The sequence below is a fragment of the Mesocricetus auratus genome, unplaced genomic scaffold, assembly GCF_017639785.1.
Source record: "Mesocricetus auratus isolate SY011 unplaced genomic scaffold, BCM_Maur_2.0 Super-Scaffold_100010, whole genome shotgun sequence".
Taxonomy (NCBI): domain Eukaryota; kingdom Metazoa; phylum Chordata; class Mammalia; order Rodentia; family Cricetidae; genus Mesocricetus; species Mesocricetus auratus.
Genome location: NW_024429194.1, coordinates 30,412,359 through 30,430,625, shown reverse-complemented (window position 1 = coordinate 30,430,625; position 18,267 = coordinate 30,412,359). Strand labels below are relative to the sequence as shown.

At 43.2% G+C, this 18,267-nt stretch overlaps 1 protein-coding gene and 1 long non-coding RNA gene across 3 annotated transcripts in view; one reads left to right on the top strand and one right to left on the bottom strand.

Moving 5' to 3' along the window:
* The window catches only part of Sgpp2 (sphingosine-1-phosphate phosphatase 2), a 106,935-nt gene that overhangs the window by 19,716 nt on the left and 68,952 nt on the right, over positions 1 to 18,267 (top strand). The window lies entirely within an intron of this gene.
* On the bottom strand, positions 4,548 to 5,240 carry LOC121142779. Its single transcript, XR_005879881.1, has 3 exons — positions 5,156 to 5,240; positions 4,876 to 4,959; positions 4,548 to 4,731 (listed from the first exon to the last, which is right to left on the bottom strand). It is a non-coding gene; the product is annotated as an uncharacterized LOC121142779 (long non-coding RNA).

Genomic DNA, 18,267 nt, shown 5'->3' with positions numbered 1-18,267 from the left:
ATGGATAAAGAAAATGTGAATACACACACACACACACACACACACACACACACGAGTTTTATTCAACTATAAAAATGAATTGATGCCATTTTTCAGGAAAATGGAGGGAGCTGGAGATTGTCATGGTGTGAAAAATGAAGTAGACTCAGAAAGACAAACATGGCAAGCTTTCCACCATATGCAGATTCTAGATTTTAAATAGTAGGTCTATAAATACATGTATATAACACTCAAGTAGAATGAAGACCAAGGACTTAAAAGGGAGAAGGGGAACAAGTCAGCAAAGGGAAGAAGGAAATGAGGAGATTATAATATGACCCAAATATCAAAACCTGTGTAAATATGTGTTTACATATAAAATATTAAGGGGTCAGAAATACTGAACTAGATGTTACCAGTGTTTCTCTTTGAGTACAGGTTATAAAGCTGTTGTTTCCTTCTCTAGATTTTTCCATGTCTTACATTTTTTGTTTCATATTTTATTTTTATTTGCACATACATTGTGTATATGGGTACATGATGTGTGTGTGTGTGTGTGTGTGTGCGCGCGCGCGTGTGCTGCAGCGTACATGTGAAGGTCAGAAGACAGCCCTGGACTCCTCACCTTCCACCTCATAAACCAAAGTCAACTTTTTATTAGTTGCCATGGTCATGCTATTTTATCACAGCAACCGAAAAGTAACTAATGCAACATCTTTGCAACAAAGTCCCGAATATCAGCTGTGGTCATGACCCTAACCTTGAGGGAGAGTATTCCTCAGTCCCTGTGATTGCACTGAAGGATTCTGGTGTCAGAAAGGATCTCTCTAAGCAAAAAAAGTTCTTAGAGAGCTCAGAAACAGCTTTTTAAAAAGCAGATGTTGTAATACTCCCGCTGCCCTCCAGTAAGTTTTTGGCATGTATTTTCATTGTTGTTGTTGTTATTTCCTTTCTATAGTTGCTTTAGGGAGTTCCTTTTTATAGTTGCTTTAGGGAGTTCCTTTTTATAGTGGTGGGGCCCACTTTAGCTATTTGGTCACCCACAGCCATGTCTGACACATGTTTTCTATTTGATCTTTGTCTCTCTTGTCTGGTGACAGTGAAAAAAGGTTGGCAAAGGAGTCAGTTTGGAAGTATCACATCACATTGTCATTGTCCAATGTTCTTAATTAGCTCTTTTGTTTTAAAATATTACTATCAAAAAAAAACTTGAATGGATATTTTTCTTCCTAAAAACTTGAAAAGTCAGTTTTAGCCAATTCAGTCATATGAGTATATTTTCTCTTTCTTTCTTTCTCTCTTTCTTTTTTTTTGGGGGGGGATGTTTGAGTCAGGGTTTCTTTGTGTAGCTTTGAAGTCTGTCCTGGAACTAGCTCTTGTAGACCAGGCTGGTCTCGAACTCATATAGATCCTGCTGCCTCTGCCTCCTGAGTGCTGTGATTAAAGACGTGTGTCACCACCATCCAAGATAGTTTTCATTTTTTAAATATAAAATAATTTATAAGTAGTATTTCTATGTAATTTTAATTGGAATTGCATTAACACTATGGGTTAATTTAAGGACAGTTGACTTCCTTATGGTGGGGACTCTTCTGATTCCCAAACTTAACAGGACTCTTAATACCCATAAGTAGAATCTTAATATTTTCCTATAAATCTTGGTATTTTTCCCTAGATACCATATTTCTGTTACTGCTGAAACAATATCCTTGCCACTGCATTTGCTATCTTCTGCTGATGTGTAGCAATGCAACTGAACCCTGAGTCTTGACTTTGACACCTTGTTTAACTAAATAAATTACCTCTTATTTCTATGAACTTGCTATGAAATCCAGAAATATGAAAACCTCATTTTTCTTCCTTTCCAATTCCTATATCTTTCAAACTCTGTTCTTCCTTACTCTTCTCATGTCTCATCTTTCTTCCCTTCTTGTTCCCTCCCTCTTTTTCTTTCTTTTTTTGCATAGGTGACAGCCCCTAGACTCACACGGAACAATAGCAATAGCAAACACAATTGTCCTGTTCTTGACTTTAAGGAAGTGGGTTAACATCTCACTACAAATATTTATTCTTGATATGTTTTTTATTTAGATTTTTTTCCTTGGGGGAGGGCTTATTTAATAAGAGATACTGCCATGAATTATGATTGTTTTTTTACCTAGTAAATTGTACTTCCATTCCCTTTTAATTTATAAAAAGAATAGTTAAAATGTACCTTCTGCTCTTGAATGAAGCTTCTACATTTGGAATTCATTCAGTTTTTTTCATTACACAATGGATAGTTATAATGCTTATAGGCGATAGGTATATTTTTAATGTGCTTTTAAAATAATGCTATATTTTAAATATTTCTTCCTTCTCGTTACCCCTTTCTTTTACAGTTTTCTTATGCACAGAAAAATCAGAGGGTTTTGTGTGTGTGTGTGTGTGTGTGTGTGTGTGTGTGTTTATGTGTAGAGATTAACTTCAGGTGTTGTTTCTTAGGACATTTGCCAACATGTCTTTTGAGACATGGTCTTTTCTGGAATACATCTCATTTCATTTCTTGTGGAATATGGGTGGGAGGAAATGAGAGGGCATACGTTACATAAGATAGTCCAAATCTCCTTTTATTTAACCATCTCCGAAGAGTGGACCCTGATAGGTCACATGTCTTAACATACAGCTAAGGTCCCTGTAGCAGGAATTTTGCACTTTCTTCAAGTGGTCTGTATCACTCAATATTTCCATAAAAGCATTTCCAGCGGTCAAGCTTCCTCTCATCTGAATGCATCATGCTATGGAAAGTATGTTTTAGAGCAGTTCTCAAACTTACTGACACTGTAATTCCCACCAACCATAAAATTATTCCATTGCTATTTCATAACTGAAATCTTGCTATTGTTATGAGATGTAATGCAAATATCTGATATATAGGATATCTGAGAGTCGATCCCTCTGGGGTTCTGGACCCACAGGTTGAGAAACAGTGATTTAGAGGACATCTCAATTTGAAATAGTCCGCAAATATTCAACCAACATTTGTAAGGTGCCTAGAATGTGCCAGACCCTGGATTAGAACCTGAGCCCATGGGGTTCTATCACTCATGGCTCTTAATCACACCCCCACTCCATCCATCCAGAATGCCTATAAGTACAAGGGTGAAAAGGACAAATTATTTCTCAAGGATCATCAGAATACAACTGAACCAGAATTTCCTTGCCTAGATTCCTTGACTCCCACAGGAAAACATTAAACTAACATTTTGGAAGAAGCTGATGCAAAGCCTCCTGATGGAAATGTTTAGAGGGTTTAGAGCTTACCAAACATAGAATTAGGTACAGCTGAAAGGCTTGGGTATAGGAAAGAAAACAATAAATGTGGACTTTGTAGGAGGAAAAAGTCCTTGGAGATTTTCTTCTTTTTACAGTATATGACATATACATTTCATGCTTAGGATTTGAATATGGTAAGTTAAGAGAATTTTAAAGAGGGAAAAGGAATTGTGAGCATGAATAATCAGATAAAGCTTCAAGCATGCGGGCACCCTGCTCCTGTTAATTCTGGCCAAAACTTTCACCCAGAAAAGAATTAACTGTTCAGTGACCAGAAAGGAGGATCCTTCCAGATTCTGAACTTTGTACTTCTGAGAAAGAGGTCACCCTGGATTGTCTTACTTGGGACATGAACATTGCATTTGTGGGGGCGCTATGAAGAGTCTAACTCGTATGAGGTGACCCCCCCTTAAGCCACAGAACAGGGTCCACAAGCCTAGGTCTGGTGGATCAAAAGTTGACCACAGACATACTTTACTCACATGCGGGTTTCGTAGTGGGACCTTGTTAGATTTCTTGGCGGCTGCTGCTACTGCTGCCTCCTCAATTCCTCCTCCTATTCCCATTCCTCCTCCTCCTTGTTCTCCTCCCTTCCTCTTCCTCTTGTTCCTCGTCCTCTCTTTTAAGGAAGCATACACTGTTATGGTACTGGCTTATTCTGCAGCAGTGCAGGAGGCTTGTTTGCAATTGCAGCGGCCTGCTTGCTGCATGGCATGCTCACAGTCCCCACCACTCACTCTTCTCTTCCTTCGGAAATGGCACTGTTGATCTGCATCACTTGCATGGCCTGGGTAGGCATTTTACTTACTTTTGGTCTAGAAAACTCTGAAGAAAACAGAATTCCAAGACCAGAAGCCCCTTGCTACACCAAATGCTAAGGTGCCCCCATCTAATGGTCAAGTGGTTATCTCTATGGTAGAGACTTGTAGTTTCTGTAGTATGACTAAGTCCCACAAAGCCACTGTTGTTGAACTACTGATGAGTATGGAGGGCTTTTGTGCTGTTGTTCTGCAACACCTCTGTAGAATTTGAAGCCTTGAACTTTGTCCCCTCAAAATCTTCCCACTGGCCACCTAGATGGACTGATCACCTGCCTCATTGATGCACTAGCTAGGACCTCCATTCTGGGCAAGTCTTATGGGACAAGATGAGTGGTGGGTTCTATGGAATGTAAATAGTTTAGTAAGCCAGGAAGTTGGAGAAACTATACCAGACGTAGAGAGCTACACAGTGAAGGAGCAGCTGTGGGAAGAAGCATGCCATGTGGAAGGGACATCAAAAAGACAAAATTGACAAGGTGCCTTTGTTAGGGTTACTATTGCTATGATGAAACACCATAGCCAAAGCAAGTGGAGGGGGGAGTTTATTCAGCTAGTGTTTCCATATCATAGTTCTTCATCAAGGGAAATCAAGACAGGAACTCAGCAGGCCAGGAACCTGAAGGCGGGAGATGATGCAGAGGCCATCGAGGGGCACTGCTTACTGACTTGCTTAGCATGGCTTGCTCAGTCTGTTTTCTTAGGGTGGCCCCACCCACAATGGTCTTGGACTTTCCCCATTGATCACTAATTAAGAAAATACCTTAGCGCCGTGTTTTATGGAGGCTTTTTCTCCTTCGAGGCTTTCTTTTCTTTGGTGACTAATCTGGGTCAAGCTGACATCACACTAGTCAATACACAAGGGGAGAGGAAGAGCAGAAAAGTGTCTAGTCAAAGATGGGTATGCTAGATTCATTAACAAAAATAGTTTCCAACCCTGTTTTTAATTAGCATGTGTTGAACTTTGTTCCACATAAATAAATACTCATTTCTAATACACTGATAAACTGGTGGTTCATTTTCATGGCTGGGTTTGGACTCACTTAGGAAAATGATGATGTGCAACTTTTGGTGTGTCTACGAGGATGTGTCTGGAGAAGACTAACAGAGCCAGGAAGATCCCCCACCTTTGATATGGAGCTGATCTATGGGCTTGGAACCCAGACAGAACACAAAGGGGGAAAGTAGAAGCCCATAGAACACCAGCATTCTGTGTGCTGCTTCTTGTCTACTGTGATGTGAATGACTGTTCCCTTTCACAGCTACTGCTGTCATCATTTTCTGCCCTGGCGCCTAGGGCCATGCCACCATGGACCAAATCTCCCCAACTATGAACAAAGTAAACAATATCCTCTTCAAGTACTGTTTCTGTTCCTATTTTGTTAAATTGACAAGAAAAGTAACTAACAAGATGACTATATATAATATCATACTTCCAGTCCACTATTTATCACACTTTATCTTGTCATTCACTTAAAGTCTGCTCTGTCCTTTAAAGTGAACCCTATATGGCAAGACTTACCAATGGATATCTTAACTGTTCTTCATACTGAAATATTAATCACTCAGTATGTGGGACATGATGATGATGTTGATGTAAATGAGAATGTTGGTGGGAAAGGTTGTGAAGGAAGATTTTAAACTCAGATCAGTTAAGAAATTTGGCTCTGGGTGAAGTAAGCAATGTTAAAAGTTGCTTGAACTTTTCCCTATTCAATGACAAGAAGTCTGGAGATTGGTGAGTGCTGAGGTTTGTCCCCCTCTTCCACAAAGTCACCGAAGACTCAGACTGTTTGCTTTTTCAGCTCCTCCAGACTAAGATGAGCTGTCTCGTGATACTAAGTCAGGTTTTGTTGCTCAGACACCAGAACTATGATCAGGTTTGGAAGAAGATATAGTGACAGATGAAAAGCCCTCTCTGCATCTCTCTCTTTTGTGTTCAGTTAGTCTTTATTATTTTTGCTAGCAGGCTCTTGCTGTATCACCCTGGCTGGCCTTAAACTCATGACACTCTCATCTCAGCTTCTTGACTGCTGGGATATAGAAGTTCACTGCCACACCTGGTGTCTATATGCTTTTCATAAATGAAACTAAAAGCATAACCAAATGAGCGCTCTCCTTCCTGCTTCTCATTGACAGGACTGAGTCACATGGTCCCTGGATCCCATCCTTCCAAGGGAATATGGGAAAGTAAAGGCATATTGTGCGGTATTGACTCAGCACATCTCCTGAGTTATGGTTTCAGTTTGAGTCCTGCTAGCAAGTCAAAAGGAGGTGGGTTGTATCCAGTAAGCATTTAATAGTGTCTTTGTGCTACGCTGAGCCGCTGGGACACTCATGAGGTGTGACTGTACAAGCTGGAGCCTCAATGTTCAAGAAAGGGGATCGAAGTAGCTGTGGCCTAACTCTACAGGAACTCAGTTTGGCAAATAAGACCCACGAGGCAAAGTTAAGTAACAGGTGGCTGGGGGGCGAAAACGCCACGAGAAGTGGGCAACACGATTCTTTACTGTGCTCCACACAGGTGCTTCAGTCTAATGCCCCCCAATGAGAACAGATGCTCATTGAGTGCTCACCACATATCAGATGCTGAGCTGGGCATACAGCATACAGCAGTAAATATGGCAGGCAACCTCCCTTTGCTGTTGTGCTTATAGACTAGTGAATTTGTTTTGATCGTCTGCAGAAGATGACATAGATAATAGTGGTTTCATAAACTTACGATGGTGCTGAGAAATCCCCGCCACCTAGAGATCTTGTAGCTGTCTTAGCGGCCATTGTCACGCATCCCTGGTATTTGCAATAGTGCTTGTGAATGAGCTCACTGCTCACATAAGAGTACAATGTGACCACTGTAGGGAGGACATAATGCTTGACAAGGGTAATAACTGACATTGTAATGGTTATGCGTTTACTACGATCTGTCTTGCGATAGAACTCTTGCTTATGTACTTCAGGTTGGCCATCCTCTAGCTCAGTATCCTCAGTGCTAGGATTATGGGACTGGACCATCATGCCTTATTACACTTTATTGTTTTAATCATTATTTTTAATGTTTACTTGTCTCTTTATTACAATGTTGACTATGGAAGCTGGAGAGATGGCTCAGTAGTTAAGAGCATTTACTATTGCAGAAGATCTGGGTTCAGTTGCCAGCACCTGTGCCAGGTGGTTCACAACTGCCTGTAACTCCAGGTCCAAGGAATCTGACACCCTCTTCAGGCCTCTGTAGCTACCTGTGTTCAAGTACACCTCCCCATGTCAGATACACACATAATTAAAAATGAAAGAAAATCTTTGCCAGATGTGGTGGCCCGTGCCTTTAATCCCAGCACTCCAGAGGTAGATCTCTGTGAGTTCAAGGCCAGCCTGGTCTAAGTAGTGAGTTCCAGGTTAGCCAGGGCTGCATCTCAAGAACCTGTCACACACACACACACACACACACACACACACACAACACACACACACACACACACACACACAACACAAGTTGGCTGAAGTACAGTACGTGATGTTACATTAACTCATCTGTGTGTGCCTCAGGCTTACCAAATGTGCGAGGATAGAGTGTATGTGTGTATATAAGTAGAGGCCTGTGCATAAGCACATGCTGAAGTCACAGGAAGACACCCAGCATTCCATTCTATTACTCACCATCTTATCACTTTCAGACAGAGCCTCTCACTGAACTTGTAGCTGGACTAGGGGCCGGCCAGCCCAAGCATCCTTCTATCTCTGCCCTGCACTGTGTTTTGGTTATAGGCATATGCAGCCATGCTAAGTTTATGTGGGCACTGAGGTCTTCACGCTCATACAGCAAGTTCTGGTAACCACTGTGTCATCTCTCCAACTCCCTGTTTACTGAGTGTCTTGATGACTTCTGGAGATAATGTCAAGTGGTTGACCTGAACCTTCCAGTACACTCTATGTCACTTATGGGGTGACAAACTTGACTAACAATATGTTTCTCAGAATAGTCTCCTGTTGTTAAGGGACTCATTCTAGTCCAGTGACAGGTAGAAATATGTGTAGCAAGGAAACTCAGTTATAACTGGACAAAAGCAAGCAAACGGGAGAGAATATACCTCTAACACCATGAATAACAACTCTCACTGCCAGGACACTGAGGCAGAACAGCATCCAAAATGACCAGTTGGTGTCTGGCCACACCTAACTTTTGATTTATGCCTGTGAAACATATGCTCAGGAATTCCTCACAGAGCTGAAAAATTGGGAATCATTTAGCATCTCCTTCTAAGCAAGACTGGGGTCTCCTGATGGATTTTATATGGAAAGAATCCAGCACAGTCCTTTTGAATTTTATTTTTGTTCTGTGTGAGGAGCACCACATTTCACGCCCCCTATAACTTCTTGGTTTCTCCTGACCAACTCAGGTTGATGAAACAAATGACTCCATTTCTATCATGCTGCAAGCCCTGTGACATTTACCAACACCTGGTTCTTGTGCTGGATGAGGAATGGTAAGGAGACCACAGGTCTCTGGTCTGGGTTGTAATGCTTGCTGTCTCACTTGGTAGCATATAAACACAGACAGGCTAGCCTCTTGGAGTAAACTTCCCTCTCCCACAAAGTAGGATTAGTCCTCATTCATAGTATGGCGTTATGAAGACTGTGGGAGATAATGCAGATGATGGGCATACAGAAAGCACTTAATAAATGCCCACTCCATGCTGTGTACATTGCTACCATCAGGAGACCCTCCATTATCTGGTGTTATGTTCTCAGCGTGGAACAAGCCTCAGAGAAACATGATGTTTTCTGTGCGGGAGTCTCACACTCGAAATTTTATAGACTGTGAACAGCCTGGTGACATGACGAGGGCTGAGGCTCCCCTGATGGCGTGTCTCTGAAGCTCAGCATGCAGCATGTTTTATCTCCCTGGTTTACATGCTTGTGCAGACAGCAGAATATGGAACCAGTCAGACTCCTCATTATGACAGTGGTCCAGAGCCAGGAGCCAATCAGCCAGTGACAAAGAGCTTGGTGACCAGCTGTTCCCCATCTCCAGTGAGCCAAGAGCAGGAGGAAATGGGTTTAAGCTGCGTGAAGGATTGGGGTTATTTATGGCAGAGTTTCTTGATGCTGAAGGTTGCTCAACATTAGGACTGAATTACAGAGGGAGGCTGGAGAATTCCTGTTGGTGGAGCTTGTGAAAACGTGTTCTTGTTTGTGACATGACTACAGAGGCTGTCTCCCAACTGGGGTCTGTCTTGTCTCTCTCCCTTTCAACCCAGATGGTCTAAGCGAACCATCCATAACAGACCATAGACAGGGAGGTTGGTGTGCAGAAAAGGGGGAAATGATCACACTGAACTTGTCACAGCACCGTCCACTTCAGGCACTCTGATCACAGGTTTTCATATTTTCCATCAAGGTAGACAAACACAAATTAAATGAGCTGACGCCTAGGATTGCAAAGTCTACCTACAAAAAGAGTCAAGTTTATGACTTTGATTCATGTGGATTGCGTGTTGTACTTTTTGTGTTTCGCTGCTGAGGTTGAAAGCTAGGGCCCCATGTGCACTGAGCTACACCCTTCTGTACTTTTGTGTTTCACTGCTGAGGGTGAAAGCTAGGGCCCCATGTGCACTGAGCTACACCCTTCGCCCCATACGTCTTTCCTTCTGAAAGCATAGTCTTGCACCAAGAGTGGTGACACAGGTCTGTGTCCCAGCACACAGGAGAGCGGGGCAGGGAGATAATACTTCAAAGTCAACTGTACTACATAGAAAGTCTGTCTCAAAATAACTAAAAAGGGCCAGGGAGATAGCTCAGCTAGCAAAGTGCTTGCCTTACAAGCATGAGGACCTCGGTTCAATCCCCAGAAACCACATAAAACAATTTCAGCCATGTGCTTGGAATCCCAATGCTGGAAAGGTGGGTTGGGGTTCACTGGCCCCAGCCTAACTTACTCCACAAGTTCCAGGCCAGTGAGAGATCCTGTTTAAAAATAAAAGTGGAAAGTGCCTGAGGTTATTCTCTGGCCTCTACACACATATGCTACCCTCCTCTATTCTTATAAATCAATACATACACATGCATGAATATATATGCAAACCTGCACACACATGTGTACATACCTTCACACACATGTACCTGCACATTTGTACACACATATAAAATGCATACACACGCAGAGAGAGAAACAACCCCAACTAAATAAAATTTAAAACATAGCCCATATTTGTGCCAGTCAGTTCTTGTCACAGCTCCTGCGGGAATGCGTGCTGTTGCCAAAATGCAGCTCTCAAGAGCGACTCAAGGTTGGGGAGCTTTCAGATTTCAGCAACCAATGATTCAGAGGCCAGGTGTGCATATACATGTACATTGCAAATCTGGGTGCCTAGCATCCACTTGTGACCTCTGCTCTGTGAGATGGTATTGGCACGATTGGCAAGGAGAGGATGAGCTTTGGGTCAAATTGAAGCATGTGTGTGGGCTGCAGAATTCCTCTTTTAAATGAGGAACTTCCCCACAGACACAAGAGACCCCCCTTTGACTTTCCTTTCCATCCTTACTTAGTTATAAGTTACTAAATTACCTATAATACCTAAAAATACTGCCTCTGTAAAGTGAACTGGGCATAGATGAGAATAAGCCAGTTGCTACCTACAGACAGGTAGACAGGCTTTTCTGACCACAAAGGTAGAAAGAGTTCCTAGCTGGGACCTGTAACAGAAGTCCAATTGCTTACTAGTCATGCATTCTCTTAAGGAGAAAGTTGTATGAAGGGAGATGGGGGGTGGGGCAAGCCCTTGAGTTTTTGCAGTGAGAGAGACACAAGAAGAGCCACTGTGGTTTCTAGTTTTTCTACTCGTCCTAGAACTCAGACACCAGTGGAAGTGTTTCTTTCCCCTACTCTCCCTCTCTCCCTTTCTCTCTCTCTCCCTTTTTTTCCCTCGAACATTTAAGGTTGCTTCATATTGGTTGACTGCTATCAACTCCCTGTGCATATTTCTTTCACAACTTGGAAAGTGTATTTTGCACGAATGCACAGTGTATTCTTATTCTCTTAATTGGAGCTGCATCTCTACTCCCTGTTTCTTCACTTTAAGATAATTAATTAATTAATTAAACTAACTAATTAACTAAACAATTAATTAAACAAATAAAAGCCATGCTAAAGAGATGAGTTGGGGGTGAGCTGGAATTGGGGTGATTTTTTAAAAAAGAACCCCCACAGAAGGAAAAATTTCAGAGTACTTATAAAATGGTATCCACTTAGTGCTTAAGGTCTGTACTGAACCTCAAAAAGGTGCAGATCACCATTCATATCAATAAAGAACACTTTGAAGGTCACATTGATCCCATAGAAAACTCTGTGACCACACAGGACACTCTCTAGCTGCCTCGTCTCCCAGAAACAAGGGTGCTAAGAATCATCTTGATGCACACAGGGGCCCAAATCTTTTGTGTTCCTGTCCATGCAGCTGGCTTGACACTGTAGGGCCACATCCATAGAGCAGTGTGCTAGGCTCTAGCCATTCTGTAACCTCCAAACCCAGTGACCCTGCTCACATCCGAGGTTCAGAATCTCATGCTTGCTTGCCCATGCTCTTAGCGCCTTTGCTTTGCTGTCTCAGGTAAAAGGAAACAAAGGATGGAGAGTGAGAAATAAGGGCGGCATGTTTGAAAGCCTGCTTCCGTGTTCACTCCACATGAGCTGGGCCTTTGTGGAAGCCCCTTCGCACAGCTGCTGTTTAATGAGGACATAATTGTGCTCCACCTTCCTCTTGCATCTCCTCAGCAGATTGTGAATGGCAGACACCACCCACATCGTTCACACGCAGTGACACACTTAATTCTCACAACTCTGGAAGAGACTTACTCTGTGAGATAGATACATTAGTTTCCTTTTGTAGTCAAGGCCCAGATAGATTCACTGCCTTGCCCAGGCAATTGACTAACCAGTGTACATCGTACAAACAGACCAGTTTGGAACTCTCCCCACTAGTAATTAATATCCCAGGAAGGGGATCCATGTGTGTGCATACTCCAAAGCTTTCAGCCAGTCACAGATGAAGGAGAGACTTGTGAGGCCCTGCTCCTCCCTGCTGAACTAGTGGCTACTGATGGATTTGGAGGGCTGTTGTTATCTTCAAATGTGTGCTCACCGGGGATTCCACCAGACTCTGCTGTATGGCTCCAAACCCATGGTCACTCAGACAACCCTGGGTAAGCTCACTGGATCACAAAAACAAAACAAAACGACATGGTGTGTGAAAGGAACCTGCAGGGAGGGGAGAGGGTTGACTAGAGTAGGAGGGAGATGAGACAGGGTGGGCGCTGAGTAATCAGAATCCATTATATATGTGAATGAAATTGTCAAAGGACAAATAAATTCTTTAAAAAAAAAGAAAAAGATGGCTCAGTGAGTCCCTAGGACCCACAGGGTAGAAGGAGAGAATCAGTTAGTCCTCTGACCTCTTCACACATGCCATATCACGAGTGTATGCATGTGCACTCGTATATGCATGAAAACACACCACACACATCCACACACAAATACAAACACATGTACCATAAGTAATATAATAAGCTTCTTTGAAAAACCAAAAAACACAAAACAAAAACAAAAACAACAACAAAATATAATGAATGGTTTCTATTGACAAAACAAATGTGTCGCCCTGAGAAATCACAATACTGATAACTCAGTGAGTGAAGGTGGCTTTGGTGGAACCACAAAGAAATTGTCAACATTCTCACACACAGCACACCCTGTCTGTGTTCTGTACCCCTCTGTCCAAACTGGTAGCCAATGTCCACACGTGGCTGTTGAGCTCTAGTCACATGTGACCAGCATGAGAGGGGAACTGGACTCTTTCTCACAGAATTAAACTTAAATAGTCACGTGTGGCTACCATATTGGACAGCACAGCTTTCAGTGACTTGCAAAATCCCTCCTTACCTGTGCTCATTCGCCCTAGCACCTTCAGCATGCCATCTGCAAATACAATTGGAATTCTGAGGCGAGCATAGTACAAATTACTGCATTTAAGTTTAATCCTACAAAGAAAACGTGGCATATTCTCACAAGGAATCCAGATGGCAAAAAAGTCTTGAGTGGCTGGGATGGCATGTCCTCGGGATCCACAAGTAAGAGAGTCAGCCCTCTTAGTACCCAGCACGAGCGGCGTCTCTGCTCACGAGGCGAGAGATGATGTGAACATGACCATGGCTTCGCTGCTCATAGGCGCAAAAGCTATTCTGAAGACACACAGCAGGAGAGGTTATTTTTCCTGCTTAAGTTGTGGGTTGCATGTGACGACAAGAACAAAATTGTCCCTTCTGGGTCCTGTCACCAAATTATTAGTTGAGAAGAATCAAAGAACCGTGAAAGGGTCTTTCAACTCTGGCAGTTAAACCCTTCTCCCTCCCCTCAATTCTTCTTGAGCTGCAGTGATTAAAAATCAGTCTCCAGGGACCTGCATTTTTTTGGTCAGAGAATTTTTCTCTTCCCATCCTTCAAAAGCATAAAAGTAGCCTAGGCGGAGCCTTATATTTTATTAATGCTGTAAACTCTTCAGTGGATTTTCTATTGTTCTCTATTTCCTGTTTCTTTTTTAACTACCATGTTTTCCAAACATGAGGCATACAGGATGGCAGACAAGTACACCACAAGTAGACTCCATGGCTCAAAAACAGTTTTTACTGAGCAACTAACTGATGGCTGTGTTATTCTTGGCTTCCTACCTTAACCTATTCAAACTGGGAAGCTGGGTTAGAATTCATAGTCCGTGAACTCTAGAATTCCCTGTGGGAATGTTGTTGGCTAGAGAGGCCAGGATCACATTTAGGATAGGACATGGAACTCTCCAGTACATTCTTCAGGCAGCTTAGGTCTCAGGTCTAGAGCAGCACCCACTGAGGCAGAACTGTTGTTCATCTTAGACCTGACTTGAACTGTGTGACATGAGCAGGTATGGCGTATGGGTTTGAGCATTTGAGCAAGGAATGCTAAGGTCACAGAGAAGGATCTAGAAGACTGGCCTTGCTCTGTGAGGAATCCCACAGAAGGACTTGCTCTGAAAGTAGGGTCAAAGTGGAGCTTCTAAACCACAGACAGAATCCATGTAGATGCTGGAGATGGCCAGAGCTGGCTTTGTGGTGTTCTCTAAGGAGCACTGACTGGGCTGTCTTTCATCACTTCCTCTGGAAACAAACTTGGCTTCCTGCCATTCCATATAAACCTGGGGAGGGACAACACTGGACAGAGTTGCTCTTTAAGATCCACTTCTGATGGTGGCACACACCTTTAATCCCAGCACTTGGGAGGCAGAGGCAGGCTTTTCAAACTTGGATTCTGAGAAGCAAATTTGAACATAAATGCAAGCACTGAGCTGTCTCTCCAGCCAGAGGGTCACTTCTGACAAGTAATCACAGCAAAAGCCATGCCATGTCCAGCTGACAGTTACGAAACACAGCCTGAAGACTGGGGGTATATCCTGTGCAGAACTTTTCTTGTATGAGTGGAGCGAGCTCTGGAGCCCCAGAATGTCAATAAAATGAAACGAACAAAACAGCACCTGTAGGCATGTTTGTGTTCACGGCCGTACCAGTATTTGGTGTGTTCTGGAGTGTATTGGATTCTCAGTGGAGACAGTAGAGTTCTGCTCACACACTGGTCTTTTAGTGTGAGAAAAGCACCAGAGACCCTCCCTACAATTCCCAGGAACTCTGTAGGTCCAAACAGAACTATGACTGTGAATTTGTATGTGACATCTATGCTGCTGTCTAGAAGCCACACTTCAAAGGACAAGGACTTAGATGCTGCTGAACTCATCGTTTTAACTAGAGAACCCCCGTGACTGACAGTCATTTAGCAGACGTGTAACTGGCTTAATATAGCATGTTCTCTCTGCTGTAGAAAGGGCAGGATGTGGGTGGGGCTCTGTGTACTTGGACCTCCATTGGCCATTCCCTATGTTTTGTTTTGTTTTTGAGACAGGGTCCTCAGTATGTAACCCTGACTGACCTGGAACTTGCTATGTAGGCCAGGCTGGTGTCAAACTCCCCCAGATCCACCTACCTCTGCCTCCTGGATGCTAGGACTAAAATCTTGTACTACCACCCCTGATTCCATCAGCCATTCTGACTTTGAAAGTTCAAATGTTCTTTTTATTTTCCCTTCCGAGTCTTTGAACCCATGGCCATCCTGAATTTTTGTCTTCCCTTCATGTACAGAGACACCATAGATAGGCCATCAAGGTCTAATTTGCTTCCTTACGGCCAAGTCATAGTACTCTGACCATCAGGGTCATCAGTTGAGGTCAGTCAGGACTTTCTGGAAAGTGTCTTCCTGTGGAGAGAAATGAGAACCACATTTGGCACATTTGGCCAACCCCAAGGTCTGTTTCCGTAGGTGTAGGACGCAGTCTGTGTTTACTGAGCAGGAATCCCAAGTGTGCTATGTTGGTGGTGACAGGGCTTCACTGAAACTCAGAGCCTGCGGGTTAATTCAGGGTGGGTCAGCACTCAGCCTGTGGCATTCAGTCGACAAGCATGGAAGAAAGACTCACTTTCTCTGGGTTTCATCAAATTGTTTTTGTTCCTGTGGTTTCTTCCTAAATAACTATTATCAAGTCCCACATGGCCAAGCCAAGGTCTGACACAGACACAAGTGTTACTCATCTTCTGAATGGACCACGAGGCTCCCAGAGTTCTCAGTTTTTGTTTCAGATAGGAAGTGGGAAGGAGCACTCAGAGGTCACATGCAGGCAGAGAGAGAGAGAGAGAGAGAGAGAGAGAGAGAGAGAGAGAGAGAGAGAGAGAGAGAGAGAGAGAGAGAGAGAGAATCCTTCCCCCTTCCAGTTTGTGTCAAAATCCAAGTTGCCCTTTCAGGATGACTTCCTTCTCTCCTTCTCTTCTGACCTGATTGCTTTCTTTCTTCTATTTAATTTGTGTGCTTCCTTTGCTGTATACCCCACCAAGAGCAGATAACCTTTTGAAATCATTAATAAAAATAATGCGAGCACACCTACCATTGATTAAGCATCTACGGTGTGTCTGATTCGCCACAGTATGTTAACTTGGTTGTGAACCGTTGGGTTCAAGGTGTAACAACATCCATGCCCTGTGAGGTTCTGTTCTGTATTTAACTCAGCCAAAGGTTTTTGCAGCAAGTTAAGTAGGTTCATGGATTCTAAACCACAGAGGCCTTGGCCTCACCTGCTATAAGAGGAATAAGGGTGGTCCTTCTGCCTATGCCAATGTTCTAGCCAGCTCCTATTCCCAAGTCACTCTTCATTTCTTCAACAGAATGCCTGAGCTGTGGACCTTCAGTGACCTTAAAGTGTACCCCTAGAGAAAGCTAACAGGTCTATATGGTGACATAGTGCTGCAGGCTCTGGAACAGTGGTTCTCTACCTGTGGGTGGCACCGGAAAACATTTCCAATGGTCTTAGGATCTGAGATGCTGCTTCTCAGTAGCAAAATTACAGTGATGAAGTAGCAATGAAAATAAATTTATGGTTGGGGATTCCACCAGAAATCTGTTTTCTAGTGGTCAAGACCCATAGGTTGAGAACCACTGCTCTGGAGGCTACAGCAGGATGGTAAATTCGAGACTAGCTTACGCTACATAGTGAAACATTGTAGCAGTGAAGAGGCAGAAAACACCAATGAGAGACCTTAAGTTCTTGAAAAGATTCAAGCAGGGGGACACCATCAGTGTGGATGTGAAAGAGAGTGAGGTGGAGAAAAAAGACTGGAAACTATGGTACTTCCATGTGCTCCAGCAGATGTGGGCAAGGACCTCTAGCAGGAAGTGTCTTAGGTGAAAAAAGTCATCCCCATGTAGCCACTAGTGACTCGAGACTTCTTGTGTGTTCCAGCCAGCCTCTGCTCCTCCAGTACAAGGGAGACAGAGAAAGTGCAACAGCAAAAGTGGAGTCAACACCAGGATGTAAAATGCGTTCCAGCACTCGAGGGGTGGGGGGGCAGAGGCTGGCAGATCTCTGAGATTGTTGGATACCACTGCCTGGGGGACCAGCCTCCAGCAGTGCAGGGCTGGGAGGAAATCCATGGAATCAGTGTACTACGACTTTTTTTTATCTGAGAGAGTAAGGGTAAAGACACTCACACGCTCTTGATGGTTTCCTTTTTCTTTGTTATTCTTCTGTATTCTCTAATGTCTATTCTCTATTTTGATTCTTTATTTTTCCTCTGCAGCTTATATACCCCAACAAAATCTTTCAGGTGATATAAAAATCACAATGTGGTTACATTCTATTTTTCAAGTGTGCCTTTGTGAACTTTAAATTGCTTCCTAGGGTCTTTTTCATGTCAAAAATATTATCAAAACATCTTAATCTAACTTGAAGCTATTTTAAGGCTTCGTTTCAGCTACAATGCACAACAAAACCTGTGAATATTAAAAGAATTAAATATTAAAAGAATTTGAGCCAGCCTGGCTCCTGGGACTCAATTATTTTCCTTAATCATTAATCTGAACTGCGATCTATACAGCTACTTAGGTGAAACTTATAAACCCTAGCTGTGTGATACTTCCTTGTATTTATTTTCAACCATCAAAACTCTATTTAAAGTGACATTACTATTATCATCAGTTAGACAGTACATCTTGGGAAGAAATCATCTTCATAACAATTCACAATAATGCCCAGTAGAATGGGGTGTTTCCATGAGATAATCACACCACATTACAGGCAGTGGGGATCTCCTAGACCCATCCACACCATGCAGGATACCAGACGGATGGTAGCAGCGAACACGCAAAGACACGGCAGGAGCAAAAGACATTCCGGAGGCTGTGGTCTCAGGGCCTTGCCTGTCTGAACTTAAGGCCTCTCATCCATCAGTGACTTGCCTCCTGGTGGGCTGACACCCCCAGTTACTACCTGCTGCTCCCCTGACATGGCCACTGGTAGAGGCCGGCCTGGCCAATAGAGTGAGTTCCCAGACAGCCGGGGCTATACAAGAAACCCTGTCTTAAAAAAAACAAAAATATCCTCAGACCTAATGAAATGTTTGGGGTATGTTAAGTAATACTACAACATCTAAGACAAATGCAGTCACAACTGTTGAAAATGCCTGTCACTGCACACAGCTTTGCATGAGGAGGAAGCAGGAGAAATTTTCAAAGAGGCTAAGTCTGAGGAGGAGAACAATG